The sequence below is a fragment of the Pelophylax lessonae genome (assembly GCF_965119305.1).
Source record: "Pelophylax lessonae genome assembly, chromosome: 3".
NCBI classification, from domain to species: domain Eukaryota; kingdom Metazoa; phylum Chordata; class Amphibia; order Anura; family Ranidae; genus Pelophylax; species Pelophylax lessonae.
In genome coordinates this window covers 627951389-627978159 of record NC_138770.1, presented here as the reverse complement: position 1 = coordinate 627978159, position 26771 = coordinate 627951389, and the positions used below count along the sequence as shown (strand labels likewise).

The window sequence follows — 26771 nt, the reverse complement described above, 5'->3', positions numbered from 1 at the left end:
TCCGGGGAACCCGGGCTTCGTCCCTCTTTATATGATTCATTGCTGCCTGTAGTAAGTGCAGAGGAGCGTGGGATCCACACAAAGATGCTGCATGCTTGAAGTTCACATTTATCATCTGTTCAGAACTAATGAAAAGAACTGACTCCTGGTGTGACTTATCCTGTAATAGATTTTATATCAGCGGGTGTTTAGTTGTTGAATGCATTGGCAGCTACAAATGCTCTGGGGTGACATACATTACATAGGGAGCAGTGTACTATAACACGATTGCAGGCCGGTGGCTCAGTCAGCTGTGGCTGGGGGAATTCCCCGTGGCCGTATTTTTCTAATGTCAAATTATTGTCACATTGCCATATTTGGTCAATGATGTCACCAGCATCCCACCCTTTGTTACGTGCAGCTGCAGGGTGGGGCATTCCCTGACCACAGCTGATTGGGCTGGTGGCCTGCTATCATGTGACAGTCTCCTGCCAGCTTGGGCCAAACTTTTAGCCCTTCACTAAAAGGGAGAGATTAGGGACAGTTAGAAATCTGTGCTTTACTATTCTAAATTTCAGTAGTGGGGTTAATGGCACCCTCCCCTGTGTTCATAACTCATTGTTCCCCAAAAGTCCCTATTAGGACTACTTTCTGTGTCAGCAACTAGTTTGATTGCTAGCTTGGCAGCAATCAGCATTTGCTGTCTTCCTTTTTTTGAGCGGAGTTCTTATTACTGGGAGCTTTTTTTTGTTTTTTATTGATTTTATGGCAGCTGTCCCTTTTGTTTGCTGTCCCGGCCATAGCAAAACCCCCTCCCATTATATCACCCACAGTCACAGCACCCCTTCCCCAATCCTCCTACATCCTCATGGATAAAATAAAAGTTAAGCATACACTGGTTTAAAACTGTGATTAGGGAAGATCCCTAAAGTATGGGTTTGGGGGACCCAAAGGCCAGGAGTCCTCCAAACCTATAGGCATAGACTACCGAATCTATGGCTAAAATTAGCCATGAAACGGCAAAAGAATTAGAGTGAACAAGAAACCGGAGACCCAAAGTACCCACAGGAGGCACAGTAGGGTTCCCAGAGAGAAAAAAGAAGCCATAAAAAGGATTAAAGGCTCTGAAAAGGATTAAAGAAAGGTGAGGGCTCTAGGGGACTTTAGTGGTACCATATAAACATATTATGTGACTCGATAGTACACCATGTATAAAACAATCAAATCTTTTATTATATTATTAAAATAAAACCATATATGTGCATCATTAAAATCACATCACAATGATACAGCAAATTACATTGTAGAACCATCAATACTATACAAATCCAGAATGCCAAAAGGCTATCCCAGACTAGCGCCCGACATGTTTCGTAGTCCTCTCCACTGCTTCTTCAGGGGCAGATGTTCAATAATAATAACAATGCAATGCTAATACACCTAGAAAATACAAAAACATACATAAATATAATGTTTACATGTGGGGATACAGAGGCCTAGAATTCCTGGACCGACGCTATAATCACCACCAAGTGCGGATGGAAGGACAGAGGATAGAGAGACCCTAAACGCCTCACCGACGAATGTGGGAGTATGGAAGCTAGATTACAAAGAAAAAGATAATTGATGTAAAGTATGTAATCCTCTAGTAGGGTCTTTACCAAAGGCTATAATGCTTCCCTTCTACATCCCGCAACATTGCAAAAGGAGAGGAATGATGAAAAAATAGATACATCGGTTTAGCCTTTTATTGCTGATCCAAATTGACATGTCACTGTATTAAACTCATGCAAATTTTTATTATATTGCAGCTTACCAATTTAAAGGTTCGATGACTGCATTTGTATTCTTAGACCCCGTTCACACTGGGGCGACCCGACTTTGCCGGGCGACCTGTGAATTCACGGTGCGCATCTCGCACCGCGACCTCGGAGCGGCCGGCATGGACTTCATATCATTGAAGTCAATGCAAGTCGCTCCAGGTCGCCCCAAAGAAGCTCCGGACCCTTCTTTTTCTAAGTCGGAGCGACTTGTGTCGCTCCTATTAGAACGGGTCCTGTGCTGCTCTATGGCAGGCGACCCACGGCGACTTGTCAGGCGACCAGGTCGCCCCAGTGTGAACGGGGTCTAATTTATGCTTTCTTTCTTTTATTTTCATAATACACAAATAGTGCAGCGCTGATAACGATAGAAACATGAATATAACATGATTGTAAAAAAGTTAAAATAAAATTGATGACACAGGAATAATAAATAAGTTCATAGAAAGTCCATTAAAAAGTAATCAAATCCAGGAGAGAAAAAGGGGTAGATGACACCACCAATCCCAGAGGAACCACAAATGGATAGGGAGGAAGGGTGACTGGAAAGTCAGGAAAGACACTTCACACCCTCTGTGATATGATAGTCTCCTTACCAGATCAAGTGGACCACTAGGTTATAGGTGGTCAAATCAGGTGTTTCATCTATCTAAACAGAGATGTTCATATATCCTCCATGTCAAACAGGTCATATCAATGTTACATGACTAAACCAGATGATCGATTGAACCTCCATCCAACAACTCTAAGAACGGTCACCAATCCTCACAATCATATCATAGGTCAGGCGTATGAACAGCAATGGTGTTGTGGCGTTCCTGCGGGCTTCGTTCCACTCAGCCCCGTTTCTGGGAGGGATACCAGCCACCCTCCAACCAGAACCGAGAAGCATGATGTCGTCACCGTTGTAGACCAAGCCCTACATGTTTCGTCATACGTGACGTCGTCTTGGGGTTGGTATGGGCTCCACTTTAAAGAGGTTGTAAACCCCACATTTTTTTTTCAACCTGCAAGAGAAACAAACAATGAGCTAGTATGCATCGCATACTAGCTCATTATGAAATACTTACCTCAGAACGAGCCCCCGCCGTGCCGCCCGCTTACCTCTATGACGGGCGACATGTCCAGTCGCCCGTCTTCCAGGATCCCGGCATCCGCCCATCTGATTGGCTGGAGCCGCGGTGACTCACTCCCGCGCACAGGAGCCGCCGGTCATGGCACGGGCCTCTGAAGGAACGGCACCAGCGGCCGTTCCTTCAGAGCGCATGCGCCAGTGACGTCACTGGCTGCATGTAAGGTAAATATCTCCTAAACGGTACATGTTTAGGAGATATTTACAGTACCTATAGGTAAGCCTTATCATAGGCTTACCTATAGGTAAAAGTGTCAGAGGAGGGTTTACTTCCTCTTTAAGATCTGGGAAACCAACCCCCAGATGACGTCACATATGACGAAACATGTAGGGCATGGTCTACGGCGTTGACAAAATCACGCTTCTTGGCTCTGGTTGGAGGGTGGCCGGTATCCCTCCCAGAAGCCGGGCTGAGTTGGGACGAAGCCTGCAGGAACACTGCAACACCATTGCTGTTCATACGCCTGACTCTTGCCCAGTTTATCGTGGGTGCAATTTATTTTTTTCTTTTAATAAACATTATACTATTTTAATGCACTTTTGGAGCTTCTTCTCTCTTTCATATCATATGATTGTGAGGATTGGTGACCGTTCCTAGTGTTGTTGGATGGAGGTTCAATCGATCATCTGGTTTAGTCATGTAACATTGATATGACCTGTTTGACATACTGGAGAATATATGAACATCTCTGTTTGGATAGATGAAACACCTGGTTTGACCACCTATAACCTAGTGGTCCACTTGATCTGGTAAGGAGACTATCATATCACAGAGGGTGTGAAGTGTCTTTCCTGACAGTCACCCTTCCTCCCTATCCGTTTTGTGGTTCCTCTGGGATTGGTGGTGTCATCTACCCCTTTTTCTCTCCTGGATTTGATTACTTTTTATGGACTTTTTTGAACTTATTTATTATTCCTGTGTCATCAATTTTTTTATAACTTTTTTACAATCATGTTATATTCATGTTTCCATCGTTATCAGCGCTGCACTATTTGTGTATTATTTTTATGTTGGAAGCCCGTATCGCTATTCCAAGTGCTAGCAGCTCCACTTGCCAGCGCAGTGTTTTATTTGTTTGTGGTTTCTTTTATATTTTCGCCTGGTGATCCTGCCAGTAAGTATGTTGTTTTTTTTTTTTTTTATAAAAAAAGCTTTCCTGCAGGTATAGCAGTTAGTGGGTTGGACAAACCCATTTACCACAGACAGGGGTGTTTACAATGTTTACCCTTTATTTATTGCTTTCTGTGTGCCATATTGATAGCGCAAGAGAGAGATGTCACCAGCACACCAAGATCTCCAAAATGGGTACAAAGCTTTATTCAGCGATCACATCATTACAGAAAATCAAAACGTTTTGGAGCAATGCAGGACCACTTCATCAGGCCTGATGAAGGGGTCCTGCGTGGATCCGAAATTTTGCGATTTGCTGTAACAATGTGATCGCTGAATAAAGCTTTAGACCCATTTTGGAGATCTTGGTGTGCTGGTGACATCTCTCTGACTGTTTCTGCAGGTGATCGCTTTGGCACCCACTTACATACACAGCCATCTCTACAGGAACGTGTGCGTTGAAATCTATTGATGCACCCCAGAGACATGCTGCATTTTATCGCAGAGGACTGGGCAGCATTGCATGTCACTGTACATCAGTGCAATGCACTGCGCTGCTGTGCAGTGACATGAATGAAGTGTCAATTTCATGCACTTCAAATAAAGTTAGTACAAAAATAAAAAGAGAACTATAGGGAACTGTGTAATGTACTGAAACGCACATTACATCACCCCCTACCACCAGTTCAATAGGCCCAAAACGCAGCACTGCCGCACATTAACTGTTGCAGTTTAGTGTATGGGGCAGAATGAACAGGCTTTTTTTGTTGTACCTGGAGTTGGGCTTTAAGGTATAACTTCTGTGCACTGTCTTTACCTGCACAGTTGATCTCCATAGACATCTTTGGGGCCATCTCTTGAGAGATTATAAGTATTAACATGGTTTGTTTTATAAGTCTTATGTTTTTTCACAATTTTTTTGCCAAAATATGCAACTTGTAGGCAGGTGCAGTCTACTTTCTCCACTGTAGGTGACGCTCGACTGCAGTGGCATTGTGGAAAGGGGGGGGGGGTCAGGAAGGAGGAACATGGTTCCGTTATTGTTTCCAGGGTCACTAGGGAAGCTATGCAGTTGGACGCTGCTGCCCCATGTCATTCTGGTGGCCATCTTGGGTCAGGCACAGTCTGTTTAAGACACTGGGTCCCGGATTTGGCGCACATTTCACGTGTGGGTAGTGTAGGGACAGGTCACTGTCTAACAGGGCTAGTGATTAGGGGCAGGGAGAGGTTCCAAGTGAGTAGGGAAAGGATTGGGACACGCCACCCTTCCTGGAAATCTCATTTGGGTACTGACTGGTCAGGCCGCATTTCCCCCCTCAGCTGAGACCTGCTCCAATACATACTGCTGTTATATTCTGTGAGTGTTCCCGGTCGGGTGCCTGCCCGCCGGGTTTGTTGTGAATTACTGGATTCTACATTAAAGCTCCACTTTTTAACTTTTACCTACAAGTAAGCCTATAATAAGGCTTACCTGTAGGTAAAATTAATATCTCCTAAACCTGCACGGTTTAGGAGATATGCACCCTGCATGCAGCCGCTGACACCAGCAGCGCATGCGCTCTGATGGTCCTGCGGACCCACAGAGCTCCTTGCCGGAAAGTGAACTCCTGCGCACATGCGCGGGAGTGACGTCATCGCGGCTCCGGCCACTCATAGCGCTGGAGCCGCTGAACCCGGAAGAGACGCCAAGGGAACATGACAGCGGTGTCCGGGCGACCATGTGGGGGCTTCGTTCTAAGGTAAGTATTGCATATTATACCATTGTCTTGCAGGGGTTTTTTTTTTTTGTACCGGGACATTTTGTTACCGCTTTTAACAAAAGGTTCTGTTCTCCTCAACCGGACTCTGAGTGTTTACCATGCTGCACCTCCTCAAAAGCTGATTGAAAAAACAAGCATACACACATTTCAGAAATAACAAAGACTGTTTGCATGCAGTTTATCAGTGGGCATACACGCTTCAATATTTCTAACCAATCAATGCATATTTCTATCAAAATGATCAAATTCACAAATAATTAAATAGCCGTAACTTCCCTTCAGATCAATTTGAACTCCATTTGGACTGAATTCATTCAAGCTGAGTCAGTGGTTTTGTATCAATCAGCATCACTAAGATGCTTTTTTTCATAAATACAATCGTATTTTGATCGATCAGATTATGAGATAAAATGCGAGAAACAGACATGTGATTGATAACTTACAATCGTAACTTGTGACTATATCTTAACCGCTTAGGGCTGACGGCGCGCAAATATGTGGCCTCTCGGTGGGTGGGCTTCAGAGATGTATAGTAACTAAGTAGCACTACTTCACTACTGTACTTAAGTACCGAAAGGCGGTATCTGTACTTTCCTAGAGTATAATTTTTTTCTCCTACTTCCACTTTTACTTCACTACATTTTTTCGATGATTTCAATACTTCTACTCCGATATTTTTTTTTTGTGCTGCATAGTTACTCGTTACAATTATAAAAATTACCACTGCCAGAACAGTAGATGGCAGGTTTCAGGAAGCTCAAAACATGTGTATTATCCGCGCATACGAAAATAAATGCTACTGTATGTATAAATAAAAGCTGCATTTGAAATAATAAAAAAAATATGATGTTCAAACTTTTGACTTCTTTCTTTAATAACTACATAACACAGTACTGTTACTTTTACTTTCAGTACTTGAGTAGCAAAATTTTTTAAAAAACTACTTGCAATACTTAAGTACAAAAAATGTGGAATACTTTAGTACTTCTACTCAAGTCACTTTTTGATCGAGCACTTCCACTTCTACTCAAGTCACTTTTTGATTGAGCACTTGTACTTTTACTCAAGTATGAGTACTTTATACAACTCTGGTGGGCTTTGGCGCTGAGCGGCCACATATTTGCGTACCAGATTGCAAACACAGCTGTGCCCGGAGCGGCACAGTTACCAGTGGCTAATGGAAAGCTCCCAATCGCTACTTGCTATCAGGAGCTTTCAGATCATGTGACAGCCAATCACAGCGGCCACATGATTATAAACCACGCCCTGCCTCCTGGCACCTAAAACCTCCTAAAGACCGGGAGGTGTCAGCACCAAGGGGTTAACTATCATTGGAAATCCCATTCTTCATGTGGGACATATTCAAATGGGTTGTCAACTATAGATTGATCATTCCTATCAGAAAGGATTGATCGTAAAATAAATAAATCTTTTATCGATGCATCTATGAGCACCATAAAGCTTCTTTTCAAGTAAAAAAGAAAATAAAAAATCCATCTGAAAGTAAAAATGTGATATACGAAGTGGCGGCAGCCTTGCGTAGCTGATCTCCCATAAAGCCAGCTGCACTAGAGGGAAGACAAATGACCCTGGAAGGTGTCAAATGCTATGACTTCCCTTTATATGCAAAGCACATCAATCAGAGCACCTCGGGCCCTCTGCACAAACCACGGCACATGCAGCGCTCTATCTGTTCCAGCGCGGCGAGGGGCCGACCTATCCACAGGCTAGTTTTAACGAGCTCAGCGGCTTGTAAAATAAGGCGGGAACGACGTTGTTTATTTGCGTAAGGTAAACAGCCAGGTTTTTTTTTTTTCTTCTTCGATCATCGCCTTGAGCACTTTCTGTTCGCTTTCCTGAAAAAAAAATAAAATAACCGTTATAAGTCTTGAGACCATATGTTATACACATCCTGAGCTGGGGGGGGGGGGTGACAGAGGGAGAGCACATGTATTACACAAGATCCCCGAGGTGCTGGGATTTAAACTGCAGATATCCGTGTAATGGTATATACAGCCATTTCGCACTCCTCACTTCCTTCCAGGTGTTCAGGCTGGCGCGTTTCAGATCCAGGGTAGCAGTGGCTGTGTTTCCTCCATTCGTAGTGCATATGTGCGTAGGAGGATGAGTTTTCAAAGGTCATTTTACTTTTGAGTGAGATTTGAGAATAGAGATGTAGATCTCTAATACGTATTCTCGTTTCTCGTTGCAAAATTATTTTGAGACAATCTGACTATCTTTCATCTTTAAGGGATGCTATAATGGCTTTTACATAGTTAGTCAGGTGGAAAAAAGACACAAGTCCATCTAGTTCAACTAATAAAAGAGGAAAAAAAAAAATCATACAATCCCATATATCCAATCCCATACCCACAGTTGATCCAGAGGAAGGCGAAAAACCCCAGCAAAGCATGATCTGATTTGCTACAGCAGGGGTAAAAATTCCTTCCTGATCCCCCAGGAGGTAATCGGATTTTTCTTTCAAATAGTATTTTAGGCCTCCTGCGCATAGACACTTAGCAGCTACTGTGTGCTGAAGCGTAAAAAATACCTGGCGATTTCTGGTGCCCAAGGAGCTGCATGTGCCACATACAGCCGCTAGTAGTGATCGACCGATATCGGTTTTTCGTTGCCGATACCGATATTTTGGCAAATGCATATCAGTATCGGCCGATATTGGCTAATATTTTTGTATATTTAAAGAAAATTAAAAAAATTTTTTTTTTTTGACAGGTACTTTTGTGGAGGGATCTGGGGGGTCTAAAAGACCCCAACCTCCTCCTCTGCACCTAAAAGCATTTGACTGTTTTGAATGCTGTAATTTTTTTTAATCTGGCGCCAGACAGTACCCGAAAAACATCACTTCCGGGTTTTTGCACGGAGACCCGATCAGAGCTGAATGCGCCTTTGATTGGGTCATCAGCGGCCGTGCAGGCTGGTTGCCCGGGTCTCCCAGTGGGACAGGAGGCCCAGACGAGCCATGGAAGGCGGCGGGAGTGGCGGGGAGACGTCCCCTCCCGATCCTTGTAATGACAGCCGAGCGGCTTCTCAGCCGCATCGGTTGTCATTACAAGACAGCCAACCGTTGGCTATGGACGTTGGTACCGGGGTGATGCCGCTAGCTGCAGGCATCACTCCGGTACAGCACTTTCCCGAAATGTCGGCAATATCGGTAACCTCCGGGGCCGATTCCGATATGTCCGGAAAAGTGCATATTGGCCCCCGATATATCGGCTTTGCCAATAATCGGTCGATTCCTAGCCGCTAGTACAAGTAAATGGCTTCTGCATTGGTGTTTACCTGCACATGCTCATGCTGGTGCTTTTCCTTAATTGTGAAAGTAGTGCATTCAGAAAGAAGAACTGCACATCTATGCGTGGGTAAATGCCAGTGCAGAAGCCATTCACTTGCATTGGCAGCTGTAGCACATGCTCCATCTCAGGGTGCCAGATAGCGCTGGGTATTTGACACCTCAGCACACAGGAGCTTTTGAGCTTCCGTGGGCATGAGTTCTTAAGCCTCGTACACACTGCTAGTTTTTTTTTTCCTTCAACTTAGCAGGGCTGAACGAATAAAAAAAAAAAAGGACAGCTCAGGTCGAAGCCACTGTACTAACACTCCGATCTTAGTACAGCGATCTCCCTTGCTGTTCTTTCGTGTTCTGATAGGGGAGCATTCCCCCCTTGCCAGAACACTCCAGTCAGAGCTCTCAGCCAGTTGGCAGACCTTTTTCAGTCATGCCCCTTTGACAGAAGCCAGCCAGGGACCGGCTGTAGTACACACAGGCCATGTGTATGGGTCTTTAGGCTTGGTTCTCTGGAGCATTGGGCTGTGGAACGGGTGGGAGCGGCTGGCTCAGGCTCTCAGGTTGCTGCTCTGCTACTTCTGCCTGTATTCTATAGATTTCTAGAACATAGTGGAAGGAGGGCAGAGACTGCAGCCTGAATATTTATGGAACTTCAGCTAATCCCTGGGGAGGTGTGCTCAGAAGGTGGGGAAGAGCCTATAAATAGTATGATCCCTGAGTAGCATTGGAGATTGCAGCCTGCTGGTGGAAGGCAGTATTTCAGGGTCCATCTTGGAGAAGACCCCTGTTGAGGGGCCTCTTCCTCCTGGCCAGAAAGAAGCCAGGTTGAAAACACAGAGGTCCCAGCTAGGCTTAGCTGGGGGGGGGGGGGCATTTACAGAGCATCCCAGGAATCCAAGGGGCCAGGAGAAAGCTCACATGAGGAAATCTGGGATGAAAGCTGTGTAAAAGAGCCCATGTTGTCCAGAGGCTGAGTAATTCTTCATCTCCCTCACAGGGAAAGAGTCTGGTGGATATCGGCAGGAGGCAATCAATGATCCTGTGGCCGAGTGAGTACAAGACCCTAGTGCTGCAAGAGTGACTGTGATGGTGCGTTAGTCTCTGGGAAGAGAACAGGTCACAGGCAGCATAGGGATTCTTTGGGACTTTTTTTGCTGGAAGAAGTAGAGTCAGAATGTGTGCAAGTACAGCCAAGCAGGGGTGAAATACTGTACAAGTGCAGCTGGAGTGGTATAGATGTCAATTGTTGGCCAAGAGCAGCCAGAAACTTGGTAGTCCTCAAGTTTTTCAAGCTCTGCAGTGCCATGGTATCCCATGCTTCCTATCCCCACCCAAGTTTATCGTTCCCCAATAAGAACACACACACAAAAAATAAACCTCTAAACTGATTCTTGAGCCAGCGGAAGACCGCCAAAAATACTGTGTGCCTGGCTGTGTGTGCATTAAGGGGAGGAAATAAACCCAAACTACCAGCTGCTTCTTCGGGACTGCTCTACAAATAGGGTGTACTGTATACATGACACTGTGTAAAAGAGAAAGCCCAGAGTATGCTTTCTGGCAGGCTGTGGTAATCCACAGGGTGTAAAGATGACACTGGGCCAACAATTGAAGTTTTCATCCTATGCTTTTTGGATTACTGTGTAATGCCACAGGAAATAAGTAAATTAGAAATCCCAGAAGCGTCTTTATGCTTTCTGGAAGACTTTCCTAATTTACGGTGTGAATATATGGCACCGAGTAAATTAGAAAGCCCAGCATTGGCTATGGGTTTACTAGCAGGCTTTGTTAATCCACAGTATGTATACATGAAGCTGGGTAAATGAGAAAGCCTAGCAATGGTTTATGTCTTCTGGAAGGCTGTATAAATCCACAGTTTGTAGATTTAGCATATTTCTAGTTGGGCTGGTAGGCAGATTTAGTTTTTAGCTCTTGCTGTAACTGGAGCAATGTTTGTTTAGCTTTGTCTTCTCAGGGCTGCACTGGCTAGGAGTTTGATTGCTCTCCCCTGCCTCTAGAGTTTAGGAAGGGAAATTTAAATGACCAGTCGGAATATTGAACAGGGCCTGGCTAATCCCTGGGGAGGTGTGCCCAGTTGGTGGCTAAAGACATTGTGGACCCCGGAGGAGATTGTCTCTTCTCCCCCTGGAGAATGGAATGCTGATCTGAGGAGGACAGGGACTACTTGCCTCTGGAGTTCTGGTACTGGGCGCCGAATAACTCAACAAGGGGCTGCCCCTTTGGACTGATCCTATTCCAGGACTTTGTGAGTGGAGCCTCCTTTCTGTGCTGCACCTTAAAGGATAAGTTAACCTTTGGGAACATGTTACATGTTCCAACCGATTTAACATGTTCCCATTGCTGCAGCTGCCATCCACTGCCCCCCGCCTCCCTGTGGCAGCAGTACGGGGAGAAATTCCCCATACTAGCTGTCACTGTTTGAAAACAGCGCTGCCATGCTGGGCTCCGCCCATACGGCTTCATCATTCAAACACGCAGCTCTGTGTGTCTGAACAAACTACAAGCCCGGACATCCTTAGCGGCAGTCGGCTTGTAGTTCTCAATGAACTACCATGGCACTGTGTAGCACTGTGGAAGTTCATTGAGTCTTCCTGTCAGGATGTAGTGGCTTAGTCGTATGGGTACAGGCAGGCAGATACACTGACAGTGTGCAGGAGCTCTGCATGGCATCAATGATCTGCTGATCACGGGTGCATTGCTTTACAGGCTTCTGCAACAAAAAAGAATAAATGCACATTTTTTACATGCAAAAATATGAGCATTTATTATTTTTTGTAGAAAGGTGAACTTATCCTTTAAAGCTACTACATGGTCCTCAGCTGTGAGCTCTACTAGCTGTATTCATGCTAAGCTACTTTATGGTCCTCAGCCGTGAACTTAACTAAAAACTTAAATGTAACTTAAAAGTACATGAGCTTCTTTTTGGCAGATTAGACGTGTAAAACCCCTGAGTGTTCTTTTTTATAAGCTTTTTCTGATAAAATAGCAGCTCTCCACCCCTAATTTTCTCTTCCCCCTTCTCCCCTAGTGCTTTCTATTGGCTAAACAAAAATGCCTAAAGCTGTAAAACACTTCTAAAATGCTTTTAAAATGCTTGCAAAAAAAGTGCAAAAATGCTTTGAAAAAATGCCAGAAAAACACCAGTAAATTGTCACGCTAAGGTGTGAATGGAGCCCAAAGGGCTGTTGATAAGCTCCAGAAAGGTGACTTTGCCTAGACTAAGATGATGTCATCAGTCTGCTGCAGGCACATCAGCAACTTCAGATCATGTGTGGTCTTTCATATCCGATTTTTTGCGGACGTACTGCATACACATTAAAGGAAAATTGGTCGTCTGGGGACGGACGATAAAAATGTTGGTGTTTGTCCCTTCGTTTTTTTTCATTGAAAATGTCGGCATCGGCTGCTGAAAGTTGTGTACACACTAGCCGAAAATCGTACGATTTTACCTCGGATGGGAATTTTCGGCAGATTTTCTACTAGTGTGTACCCCACTTTAGTCTCCTCTCCCACAATGATCAAACAACACTAACTTTTTAGAAAGTTGCAAGGCTGCAGCAGGGGCTGATCTGTGTCATCACAGATTGTGAACACAGCCACTAACTGCACAGACATCAGTATTTACATTGTCATCCCTGGGCCTAATCATCTCTATGAAGGAAGTGGATGCTGACCCTGGATGATGCTTGGGATAAGATGGTGCCATCCTGATGGAGAGAAAAGCAGATGTCAGGGAGATCTCTGTGAGAGGTGATAGACACCTGGAAGTGTTACTCATTCATATAACTTTGCTTAACATGAGAAAATGTATGTGAGCTCGATCCTCTTTATTATATAAGCCTGCATTGTCCATGTCCTGTTGGTTGCACATCTGCTTTCCTGGAAGGTCTGGATGTTCCGGGGCCCCGCAGTGGTGAAAGGGTTTCTTTTCAGGAGATACGGCTCCTCTTGGCTCCCGTCCAGCTCCATGTGTGTGCATTTCTCACACGCATACAGTACACAGACTAAACCCCCAGTAATCCTCCTGAGCGGGCCGTCTGGCAATAAGGAGAGCCATTCTTCTGAGGGCTCCTGCAAAGCTGGCCTCAATTTCTGGACGCGGTTCCAGTAGGACTGACTCACCCGCATGGAATCCTACCTTTGGTTTTAAATTCCCCTAGAAGGAAAACTTGTAAAAGAAAAATAAAATACAAATAATAGCATCCATTGGGACAGGAAAAGGCGCTCTATCTCCGAGTTTATGTTTTTACCCATTTAATGTTTTATTTCTGGAATGTGACTCAAGCGTTTATGGGTGACTTCATATATTACTAGCGAGTACTTATTGATTGTGCCACTTTTTTTAGAATTTTCACATGGTCTGCGTTTACTGTGCCAAGTTACCATCATAATATTTAAATCTGATCTCCAGACACAAAAACTTTCATTTAAATGTATTTCTTAAAAGCCTCAAAGGATATAAATCCACTTTAAAGGCAGAAAAATGCTTTTACAAACCCAAATATTACCTTGTAAAAGTAGTGGTGACATCATCACTGTGCTGTACATAACCTGTGCATTGAACAGAGAGGTGGGAGTGGCCCAGTAGTCCCCACCCACTACAGGCTGCCTGCAGAAAACTACAGGAGGGGGCGGAGACAAGACCAGTCACTCTGCACAAGGAGAGAGAGCAGCAGTGACCGGTCTTTATTACAGGAAGTTTCTGCACAGTGAGAAAGTTCCATGCTGGATTACTGTGCTGATCGGGAAGAAATATACAAAGTTCTATGCAATGGTTAGCTGCGTGGCAGATAGTGCAGTCAATTACCCTGCTGAATACTGTGCAAAACAGGCTGCCTACCCCAATATATAGAAGTTACCAACCAGATTACTCATAGACTTCTAAACTTTTTGTTTCTTTTGGGATGAGAGTGCACATTACGTGGTGCTCTATGCACATTACACATCCTATAATCAATCTAAGGATTGAGAAAGAGAGGGTGACTACGTTCCTACATACAGACCGTGGTTATATGTGAACATAAGATGTATTATGTATGAGAAATCCATATCACTGTGAGTCTCTACATGTATAAACTTTTAAAACATTAGTCCCTGCAGATCATATTCACTATGTTACCAAAAATATTGGGACGCCTGCCTTTACACACACACACATTAACTTTAATAGCATCCCAGTCTTAGTCTGTAGGGTTTATTATTGAGCTGGCCCACCCTTGAGCTGGCAGCTATAACAGCTTCAACTCTTGCAGGAAGGCTGTCCACAAGGTTTAGGAGTGTTTATAGGAATGTTTGACCATTCTTTCAGAAGCGCGTTTGTGAGGTCAGGATGAGAAGGCCTGGCTCGCAGTCTCCACTCTAATTCATCCTAAAGGTGTTCTATCAGGTTGAGGTCAGGACTCTGTACAGGCCAGTCAGGGTCCTCCACCCCCATACTCGCTCATCCATGTCTTTATGGACCTTGCTTTGTGCACTGGTCCAAATCATTTGGTGGAGAGGGGATTATGGTTTGGGGTCATTTTTCAGGGGTTGGGCTTGGCCCCATAGTTCCAGTAAAGGGAACTCTTAAGGCCTCAGCATACCATAACATTTTGGACAATTTCATGCTCCGAACTTTGTGGGAACAGTTTGGGGATGGCCCCTTCCTGTTCCAACAAGACTGCCCACCGGTGCACAAAGCAAGGTCCATAAAGACATGGATGAGTGAGTTTGGGGTGGAGGAACTTGATTGGCCTACTCAGAGTCCTGACCTCAAACCAATAGAACACCTCTGGGATGAATTAGAATAGAGACTGCGAGCCAGGCCTTCTCTCTAACATCAGTGCCTGACCTCACAAATGTGCTTCAAACATTACCATAGACACACTCCTAAACCTTGTGGACAGCCTTTCTAGAAGAGTTGGTGGGCCAGCTCAATATTGAACCCTGTGGACTAAGACTGGGATGCCATTAAAGTTCATGTGCGTGTAAAGGCAGGCGTTCCTAATACTTTTGGTAATATAGTGTATATAAAACAAAAAGGTCTGCTCCCATAAACCAATACTGTTGGGAATTCATTGGTGGTAGAAAGCGATATGAAATCCAAAATTTTACTGTGGTCACCAGTACAAATATAGAGCGGAAATCTTCCAGTGGGGATACCTGTTGCAGTGACAACTATCTAAGGTTTCGCCTCTCTTTCCATTTACTTCCTGTTTGGAAATGTAAGTTTGGGGAAATCTCTCGAAGGGGACCAAAAACCCAACAAAGGTTCTATCTATCCTATACTCTGTCCATAACTAAGACTGGCTATACATGTATCAGATTTTTTATATCTAAATTTAATGGATTCCCCTTATCCACACAAGCAAGGTAGATGGAGGAATCCATCTCACTGTTATTGTATTCTAACAGGCAGGACGCCTCCACTGCCAGAATACATTGATCTACGCTGCAGCCCATTGGCTGCAGCACAGGTCGAAGGGAAAATGTTTCAACAAGCTGGTTAGAAAGAAGATCATTAGATCAACTTCTATGGAATGGGAAAAGTTATAGATGGATCGAAATTCGGTCAGTCCCTGCTGAACCAAATTTCGATCCATTTATAGCCAGCTTTAGAGGAAAGGTTTGGGCTATAGATACCCTTTATTGTGTATATTAATAGCTCTAAAGACTTATAATATGTTATGTTTAGAGATCTAATCATCCCTGCTATTGGAAACTAGAGAAGAGGGTTCCTTAGACTGGAGTTCCTCTGTAATTATCGCCCTGTTCAAGCCTCTTCAGCAGTAATGGTGAGAAATTTAGGAATTAATTAGAACTTTACATTCGTGGGACTTCAATCACAGTGAAAAGCTGAACCCTGGATGTCTTGTTCAGTAGCTCGCCTTTGCAGACTGGTTTATTAAATAACAGTCATGTAATACAATCCCTGTGCGGATTAAGCTGAGTTCCCGGCAGTAGTCTTCGAACTCCGCCATTCTACAGCGCTGATTACACAATGAACATAATCAAAGCGCAATAACAGAAGCTGATTTAAAGGTACACTGCATTTAGGAATGCAAATCTGGCATGCAGAGGGGCACAAGGCGCAGAGCTTACCTGGCGATTAATGTTCACTATGGCTTGCAATCAGCCTTTAGATTCATCCCGGAGGTGTTCATTAGGGTTGAGGACAGGGCTTTGTGCAGGTCACTCAATTTCCTTAAAACCAAGCTCATAAAACCATGGTTGCCTGGAGCTGACCTTGTGCTGGTACAGAAAGGGGTATAGAAAAAAAAAATGAGGACTTGAATGGACTTACAAACATTCTAAGCAACCAAAAAAAAAGTATATTGAGTCTGATATGAACTCTCCTTTCTACTGCAATCATACACTATGGTTAGTGGTGGTTAATTGCCTCTAACCACAGTGTATGATTGCAGTACAAAGGAGAGTTCATATGTGATCACATTACAAACAATTAAAATCATCTTGGACTCTTTCATCCTTTGGTTTGGCACCCGTTTCTGTCTATAGATAGGGAATTGAGTGAAGTTTTTGACTTTGCAAGGGTGCAACGGGCCCTGAACAGTCTGCCACCTGGTTTTAGTGTTAAGTTCATGTTAAGTTCAAATGTTAAGTTTGAGCCATGAAATAATCAACGCCAATCAGGTTTGCATTCGTCTCCATATGTTTACTCAGGATATACGCCATACAGCCGTACAACGGTTCACACCATCCTTCAATGGATGTGTGACACAGATTAAATTTGTTATAGAGTTTTTATAATACATAAATGGGCACAAGCCCATTGCAAAAATCATGCCCAACTAATGCTAGTTCCCTCGAGTAACTAGCATACACGGTACATCTAGCTGTTAGGTAATCTTCTCCTGTGCTGCCCAGGTGCCACTGAACCCCAAATTCAGCAGATATGCCTCAACTCCACGTTGAAGCTCTGGATAACCAACTGCTGTTTTCCCGTACCCTGCTGGTCTCCCAACACCTGTGGAGAAGATCTCCCAGTCCACTGTGACATAGGGGGTTGTGTCAGAGCTCTAAGATTGGGCTTAAAGTGACTCCATCAATTGAAAACATTTTATAAAAAAATGCTTGTAAGATAAGACTCTTGATACTTACCTCTCGGCCTCAGAATACTGTATTCACATCCAACACACTTCCAGGGTTGTTGAATGCCTGGAAGCCAACTGTGTGGCATGCTTTCCACTGCAGCCACCTGCGTCACCTCTGTGTTGGGGCCTGCATATAAAACAGTGGTGGAGAATGTGGGCAACCATCATACTAGGAAGTGTCTTGTATCTGAAGACTGCTGGAAACCAAAGATCTCGAAGATAGCAAAATGGGGGCTCACCACCCGCTGCAGTGATAAGTGTTAGGAATCTCCTTTAGTAGGCAGCTTTTTTTTTTAGAGTTTGTTTTAATGCCCCCATTTATTTTTTAATGAATTATAAACAGTGTAATTTAACTTACTCCCTCACCAGCAGCACATACACTTTTACTTTGTTCAGTCATTCAGCCACCTGAAGTGAGAGAATATACTCAACTCTCCTGGCTATGAAGGAGCATATGACTCACTCCCCTTGATTGGTGCACCTCTGACAAGCCAGTTTGGAGCTTATACAGGGCTTTCCCACCTCACACTAGACAACTGGATGGAGCCATGGGGAGCAAAGGAAAGTGTTGCATGACTACACAAATGTCATTCAAAGTACGACAGCACTGAAAGTTGAAAATTGGCCTGGTCAGGAAGGGGGTGAAAGTGCCCAGTAGGGCAAGTGGTTAAGCTAGCCATACATTGCTCATATTTTGCCAGAATTATGGAGAATCATCTGGAATTCAAGCTCTGGGTGGCCCTATTAGGTCCTAAAGGTCTGTGGCTACTTTTACCCTGCATGGGCAAATGAAAGAGATATTTTAACCACTTGCCGACTGCTCACTAGAGCTGTACTGCGGCAAAGTGGCTCTACGTCGCCAGACACTCCCCTTTCTCCGCGGCGCCGCACGCCGCCGGAGGCTCGCTCCCGCTGTATTCAGTCACAGCGGGAGTCGGGCCAGGGGAGGAGCAGCGGCGATTGCCGCTGCTCTTCCCCGATCGTCGGGGAATCGAGTGTGGAGATCCGCCTGCTTGTGTAAACAAAGCGGGCGGATCTCCTAAGTGACAGGCAGGGTCAGATTGCAGGGTTCAGCATAGCTGAACCTGCGATCTGTCCTTGTGTCACTCAGTCACCTCCCCCCACACACGTTAGTAAGCACCAGGCATACATTAACCTCTCCCTCTCCAATAAAATTAACCCCTTCCCTGCCAGTGTCATTTGTACAGTAACAGTGCATATTTATAGCACTGATTACTGTAGTAATGTCACTGGTACCCCCAAAAGTGTCAAAAATGTCAGTCAAGGGTCCGATCTGTCCGCCACTATGTCGCAGTCCCGCAAAAAAAAATCGCAGATCGCCGCCATTACTCGTTAAAAAAAAAAAACACCAAAAATGACAGAAATCTTTCCCTTAGTTAGTAAACGCAATAACTTTTGCGCAAACCAATCAAAATACGCTTATTGTGATTTTTTTTTTTACCAAACATAGGTAGCAGAAAACAAATTGGCCAAAAATTTAAAAAAATTTTGATTTTTACATTTTTTGGGGGGGGAATTTCATATAAAAAAATGTGAAAATATTGTTATTTTTTCAAAATTTACGCTCCTTTTTTGTTTATAGCGCAAAAAGTAAAAATCGCACAGGTGATCAAATACCACCAAAAGAAAGCTCTGTTTGTGGGGAAAAAAGGACGTAAATTTCGTTTGGGTACGGCGTTGCACGACCGCGCAATTGTCAGTTAAAGTCGCACAGTGCCGAATCGCAAAAAGTGGCCCAGACGTAAGACAGCAAAATCCTTCGGTGGTAAAGTGGTTAAAGCAAATCTGAGTTTTGCTATAGATGCAGGTTTGCTGCAAAGAAGGATTATTAAACCTTACCCTACCACCAGGAACAGGTGACACTCTCCCCATAATACAGCACTGGAGTCCCCGTCCACCCCAACCACAAGTGGCGATTAGGTGCTAGATTGTGTGCCTATCTTGCCAAACCAAGATTTTTTTAAGGAGGTTCCAATGCAGGTATACATTGGCTGCTACTCAAGTGCATTTTTAATTCATATTTCCATACACACTTTTAATTCATATTCAAATATTCAAGTGCTGCTTTAAATCAAACACAACATTGGCACCTAAAATGGCAAATGTGGCTTTCTTCTTTAAAAGCTTGCTGAGTGCACACTACGGTGTTATACTGGAAATAATGAGTTGTGGAAGTGTGCGGCAATGTAGCGAGATGAAACGCGGCTTAGTGTACAGGAAGGTGAGGATAAGAGTAGAACAGGGAAATGCGGAGGGAGGGGGGACAGCACAATAGGCACATCTAATGAGAGAGAGAAAGCACTATTGAAAGTCGGAGGCTGAGTGTCGGATGACTAGCTCCCAAACCCTACTCCTGTTTAATATTCCTCCCTGCTCTCTTCATGTTGTGCTTGGCTCCTGTGGGATTGGAACTCACGTCTTGGAACCAAAGCCAATTTTCTGTCTTAATCTCACAATGTTTTGACTGGAGGCAGATCCAGTTTAGTCCGAGTGGAAACTACCAAAGCGATGCTCTGCTCTTCATAAAGACGACGGAGAGACGTGTCGCTGGTCGCCGGGAAAGGATGACATAGAAGTGACCTGACCGGAACGAAAAGGACTTTTAAGTAAATCAATGCATTCTTTTTTTTCTTTTGTATCGGGAAAGGGTCGTATTCTTTACCGCGATAGAAAATATTTCCAGCGAGTTTTTCCTTTTACTGCTGTGCAAGAGGACTTTCCTTGTCTGGTACCTGGAGAATACGCGAGGTTAGTAAGAGATATCGGTTACCCTGCTGTGCAAACACCAGACAAAGGCAACTAATCAGATTGTGGATGTCACTTTCCTAGCACCAATTATAAAATCTATTGGGTGTTTTCTGAGTATCAATGTGTTTTGTGTTCATACCTGGAGGTACTTGTGTCAGCTTTACAAGGTGTCGCGGAATGGTGCAATCAGTGCAATAGGGGAACGTTACAGCAAGAAGGAATTCTTATAGAAAATCCATTATAGTGGTTATTTTTGAACGGTTTAAATCAAATAGTTACATATATACAGTATAGTGTTTATATAAAGATAGATAGATAGATAGATAGATAGATAGATAGATAGATAGATAGATAGATAGATAGATAGATAGATAGATAGATAGATAGATAGATAGATAGATAGATAGATAGATAGATAGATAGATAGATAGATAGATACATAGATAGATAGATACATAGATACATAGATACATAGATACATATATAGATCATGTACATAAATTAATAAAACATTTTTTAATTTTCTTATTTTCTGTTTTTTTTTACTTTTACAAATACTACAATACAAATTGGTACCATTTGGATAATATGCAGTGGCAGGTAGAATGTTTTTTCTTAGTAGGTATACGTATAGGAAAACATGGGCAAAGGTGGAATGTTTACACATAGAAACTAGTCAAAGACTCTGATTGGTCAATATGTTAACTTTGGCATCAACAGGCCAGCTCTCCTTGTTCCAGGGTTTTGGATATTATTGTAGTAATATATATATATATATATATATATATATATATATGTAGTAATATATATTTATATGTATATTTTATTAAAGAACAATTTGCAAACTCCAGGGAAAAAAATATATATTTGTGCGTGTATATATGTATGTGTGTATATATATCCAGGGCTTTTTTTCAGCAGGAACGCGGGGGAACGCAGTTCCGGCACCTCTAGCACTGAATGCATGAAATGACAACGGGTGTTGAGGTGTGCTTGAGGATCTATTGTTGCTGGGGTTCATTTGTTGCTGGGAAGGATCTACTATAGATGGAGGAGTCAACTGTTGGCTGCTGGAGGGTCTATTGATGCTGGCTTCTAGGAGATCTATTGTTGCTGGAGGGGTCTATTAATGCTATGATGGGTCCATTGTTGCTTGGGGGGTACTTTGCTGTGGGGAGGGGGTCTTTTGTTGCTGGGAAAAACTATTGTTGAAAGGGGGGTGTATTGTTGCTGGATGCAGGGGATATATTTCATGGCTTATTAATAAAAAATTCCATAAAATTACTACAAAATGATGCTTGGTGGAACTGGGAGGTGGATATAGGGAGTAATCAAGGGATGGTGCTCAGAGGTTGGTAGGGGTGAAGATAAGGAGTGGCTTGAAAGGGGAGTTCCTGCATATATATATATATATATATATATATATATATATATATATATATATAGATATAGATATATATATATATATATATATATATATATTCACCGGCCACTTTATTAGGTACACCTGTTCAATGGCTTGGTAACACAAATTGCTAATCAGCCAATCGCAAGGCAGCAATTTAATGCATTTAGGAATCTAGACATGGTGAAGACAGCTTGCCGAAGTTCAAACCGAGCATCAGAATGAGGAAGGAAGGGGATTTAGGTGATTTTGAACGTGGCATGATTGTTGGTGCCAGACGGGCTGGTCTGAGTATTTCTAAAACTGCTGATCTACTGGGATTTTCACACACAACCATCTCTTGGATTTACAGAGAATGGGCGGAAAAAGAGAAAATATCCAGTGAACGGCAGTTGTGTAGATGACAATGCCTTGTTGATGTCATAGGTCAGAGGAGAATAGGCAGACTGGTTTGAGATGATAGAATGGCAACAGTAACTCAAATAACCACTCGCTACAACCAAGGTATGCAGAATACCATCTCTGAATGCACAACACATTGAACCTTATAGCAGAGGTGCCACTCCTGGCAGCTAAGAATAGGAAACTAAGGCAACAATTCACACAGGCTCACCAAAATTTGACAATAGAAGATTGGAAAAATATTGCCTGGTCTGATGAGTCTCGATTTCAGCTGTGAAATTCAGATGGTAGGGTCAGAATTTGGCATAAAACATGAAAGCATGGATTCATCCTGTCTTGTATCAACAATTCAGATTGGTGGTGGTGTAATGGTGTGGGGAATATTTTCTTGGCACACTTTGGGCCCCTTAGTACCAATTGAGCATTGTTTAAAGTCGCCAGTCGCCACGGCCTACCTGAGTATTGTTGCTGACCATGTCCATCCCTTTATGACTACAGTGTACCCATGTTTTGATGGCTACTTCAAGCAGGATAATGCACCATGTCACAAAGCTCAGATCATCTCAAACTGGTTTCTTGAACATGATAATGAGGTCACTGTACTCCAATGGCCTCCACACTCACCAGATCTCAATGCAATAGAGCACCTTTGGGATGTGGTGGAACTGGAGATTCGCATGTTTCCAACATCTTTTAGCCATGAAGAAATAAGGCAGTTCTGAATGCAAAAGAGGATCCAACCCAGTACTAGCAAGGTGTACCTAATAAAGTGGCTGGTGAGTGTATATATACAGTGTGTGTGTGTGTGTGTATATATATATATATATATATATATACACACTGTTTAACTCATATCTTCAGCCTCTCCCTCTCCACTGGCATCTTCCCCAACTCTCTAAAACATGCGCTAGTAACTCCCATACCAAAGAAAGCCTCACTAGACCCCACCAGTCTTAATAACTTAAGACCCATCTCTTTACTCCCTTTTGCTTCCAAGCTCCTTGAACGTTTAGTCTACAACCGCCTGAGCAAGCACCTCATTGAGAATAACCTCCTTGATCCCCTTCAGTCTGGATTTCGCCGGCAACACTCCACAGAAACTTCTCTCCTAAAACTTACAAATGACTTACTAACAGCAAAAACCAATGGTCACTACTCAATACTCTTACTCTTGGACCTCTCTGCTGCCTTTGATACTGTTGACCACCCCCTCCTTCTCAAATAACTCAGTTTGCTTGGTCTCCGTGGCTGTGCTCTCCATTGGTTCGAATCTTACCTATCTCACCGCACATTCAGTGTCACTTATAATTCCACTTACTCCTCTGCAACTCCTCTTACTGTTGGGGACCCCAAGGTTTTGTCCTTGGACCGCTACTATTCTCAATCTATACCTCCTCCCTGGGTCAGCTAATAGCCTCCCATGGCTTCCACTACCATTTCTATGCTGATGACACCCAAATCTACCTCTCTACCCCTCAGCTCACCCCATCAGTCTCCTCCCGCATCACTGATCTACTAACAGAGATATCAGCCTGGATGTCCCACCACTTCCTCAAACTGAATCTATCTAAAACCGAGCTCATAATATTTCCTCCTCCACGTGCCCCTTCCCCGGAATTCTCTGTCAAGATCAATGGAATAACTATTAGTCCTTCCACACATGCCAGGGTGCTAGGGGTAACCCTGGACTCTGCACTGTCCTTTCAGGCTCACATCCAATCCCTGTCCAAATCATGCCGCCTTAACCTCCACAACATCGCTAGAATACGGCCCTTTTTAACCAATGACACCACCAAGCTTTTAACTCACGCCCTGGTTATCTCTCGCCTCAACTATTGCAACTCCCTCCTCATTGGATTACCCTTACATAGATTATCCCCCCTTCAATCCATAATGAATGCTGCTGCAAGACTTATCCACCTTACCAACCGTTCAGTGTCCTCCACCCCTCTCTGCCAATCCCTTCACTGGCTTCTGCTCACCCAATGAATAAAATTCAAAGTACTAACAATAGTTTACAAAGCCATCCACAACTCTGCCCCCAGCTACATCACTAACCTGATCTCAAAATATCAACCAAGCTGCTCTCTTCGGTCCTCCCAAGACCTCCTGCTCTCTAGCTCCCTTGTCACCTCTTACCATGCTCGCCTCCAGGATTTCTCCAGAGCTTCTCCCATTCTTTGGAACTCTCTACCCCAATCTGTCCGACTGTCCCCTAATCTATCCATCTTTAGGCGATCCCTGAAAACCCTTCTCTTTAAAGAAGCCTACCCGGCTACTAACTAATAACACTGTTTCACTTGCTCCATCAGCTCATCCCCCACAGGTATTGCCTTTTGTATCAATTGACCCTCCCTTTTAGATTGTAAGCTCTAACGAGCAGGGCCCTCTGATTCCTTTTGTTCCAAATTGTATTGTAACTGTAATGTCTGCCTTCATTTTGTTAAGCGCTGCGCAAACTGTTGGCGCTATATAAATCCTGTATAATAATAATAATAATAATATACACTGCTCAAAAAAAAAATTTAAGGAACACTTTGAAAACACATCGGATCTCAATGGGGAAAAATCTCATGCTTGATATCTATACTGATATGGACTGGGTAATGTGTTAGGAAGGAAAGGATGCCACATCCTTTAATGCAAATAAAAATTATCATCCTACAGAGGGCTGAATTCAAAGACACCCCAAAAATCAAAGTGAAACAATAATGCAGCAGGCTATTCCATTTTACTGAAATTTTATTGTAGCAACTCAAAATGGTACTCAGTACTTTGTATGGCCCCCATGTGCTTGTATGCATGCCTTACAACGTCGGGGCATGCTCCGTTTGATACGACGGATGGTGTCCTGGGGTATTCCATCCCAGATCTGGATCAGGGCATCACTGAGCTCCTGAACAGACTGAAGTGCAACCTGGTGGCGTCAGATGAACCAAAAAGTAATGTCCCAGAGGTGTTCTGTTGGACTTAGATCAGGCAAGCTTGGGGGCCATTCAATGGTATCAATCCCTTCTTCCTCCAGGAACTGGCTGCATACTCTAGTCACATGAGGCCAGACATTGTTGTGCACCAGGAGGAACCCAGGAACCACTGCACCAGCGTCAGGTCTGACAATGGGTCCAAAGATTTCATCCCAATACTTAATGGCAGTCAGGGTGCCATTGTCTAGCCTGTAGCGGTCTGTGCGTCCCTCCATGGATATGCCTCACTAACACCATCACTGACCCACCACCAAACCGGTCATGCTGAACAATGTTACAGGCACCATAACGTTCTCCACAGCTTCTTCAGACTCTTTCACGTCTTCCGCATGTGCTCAGAGTGAACCTGCTATCATCTGTGAAAAGCACAGTGCGCCAGTGGCAGAACTGCCAATTCTGATGTTCAATGGCAAATGCCAATTGAGCTCCACAGTGCCGGGCATTGAGCACAGAGCCCACTAGAAGATGTCGGGCCCTCAGGCCACCCTCGTGAAGTCTGTTTCTGATTGTTTGGTCAGAGACATTCACACCAGTGGCCAGCTGGAGGTCATTCTGTATTGCTCTGGCAGTGCTCATCCTGTTCCTCCTTGCACAAATGAGTAGATACCGGTCCTGCTGATGGGTTATGGACCTTCTACAGCCCTGTCTAGCTCTCCTAGTGTAACTGCCTGTCTCCTGGAATCCCCTGCATGCTCTTGAGACTGTGGTGGGAGGGAGACACAGCATTCCTTCTGGCAATGGCACGTATTGATGTGCCATCCTAGAGGAGTTGGACTGCCTGTGTAACCTCTATAGGGTCCAGGTATCGCCTCATGCTACCAGTAGTGACACTGGCCCTAGTCAAATGCAAAACTAGCAAAAAACAGTCAGAAAAGATGAGAAGGGAAAAAAAAATTCAGTGGCCTCCACCTGTAAAACTATTATGTTTTGGAGGCTGTCTCATTGTTGCCCATCTAGTGCCCTTGTTGTTAATTTCATTAACGCCAAAGCAGCTGAAACTGATTAACAACCCCCTCTGCTACTTAACTAACCCAATCAATGTCCCAGGAGTTTAATTGACTTGATGCTACACTCTGATTAAAAAGTGTTTCTTTAATTTTTTTGAGCAGTGTATATGTATTATACCTGAAAGTGGACCTGAGCTCAAAGAATGAAGATTAGCTGTTATAAGGAACATCTAGAAAGGGTAATTATGCCTAAACAGCACCCAAAAAAGTCTAACTTTTGTCTTGTACTCCTGAAGAAAAATAACCATTTACACCTGTACTCTGAAACTTATAGCTGTGTATCTACAATTTGAGATCTAAGGCACTGCTGCCCCTGATTGCCAGTCTCACAATATTTGGAGTGAGATTTGGTGATGTCACTACTGTGCTGCTGGTTGTTCTCCATGCTGGAGAGTAAACTGCGCCTAAGTACCTGCAGTGCAAAGATTTCCCCTGCTCTCCACATTGTGCTTGATTCATTATGTGGATCTGGAACCCATTTAGCTTAAAATTGAAATGCAAGACAAAACATTTTGGTATAGATATAAAAAAATAAACATTATAAATACCTTTTTCCCTTTTTTATTAATAAACACCCCCTCTGTTCTCAGCTGCATAAGAGCTGAGGGGGAGGAGAAGCAGCAGCACACTAAGCTGAAAGGCTGTGTCAGAACAAGCCTGATCATTAGAGGAGAGTACACTGAGTTCCCAGCATAGCTAGAGAACTGACCGTGGTTTGCTCTCCTGCTCAGTGTGGTCAGTTTTTAATAGAAAAAGCAGAGGGACTGCCGAAAACACCAGGGATCTCACATAAAGGAAGCAATACAAAGAGAACAGGATACATTCTCATACAACTACATTGTATAGCAGCCACATATCAGGAATATGAAGTGTTGGGGTAACAAACCCTTTAATTATTTCTCCCTCAGTCAGCAGGGGATGGCTATAGTTTGAGAAAGCAAAGCCCTGCTTGTACCAAGATGGCGTCTCCATACATAGGCACAG

General features: G+C 43.7%; 1 protein-coding gene across 2 annotated transcripts in view; it reads left to right on the top strand.

Moving 5' to 3' along the window:
* SERTAD4 (SERTA domain containing 4) overlaps positions 1-26771 on the top strand; it is a 108000-nt gene that overhangs the window by 30484 nt on the left and 50745 nt on the right. Inside the window, exon 1 of one of the 2 annotated variants that reach the window (XM_082249770.1) lies at positions 19564-19989. The exons of the other annotated variant lie outside the window; for it this stretch is intronic. The gene's annotated coding sequence lies outside the window, so the exon portion shown is untranslated. Of the gene's footprint in view, positions 1-19563; positions 19990-26771 lie in introns of those variants that run through there. 2 annotated transcript variants of the gene reach the window in all.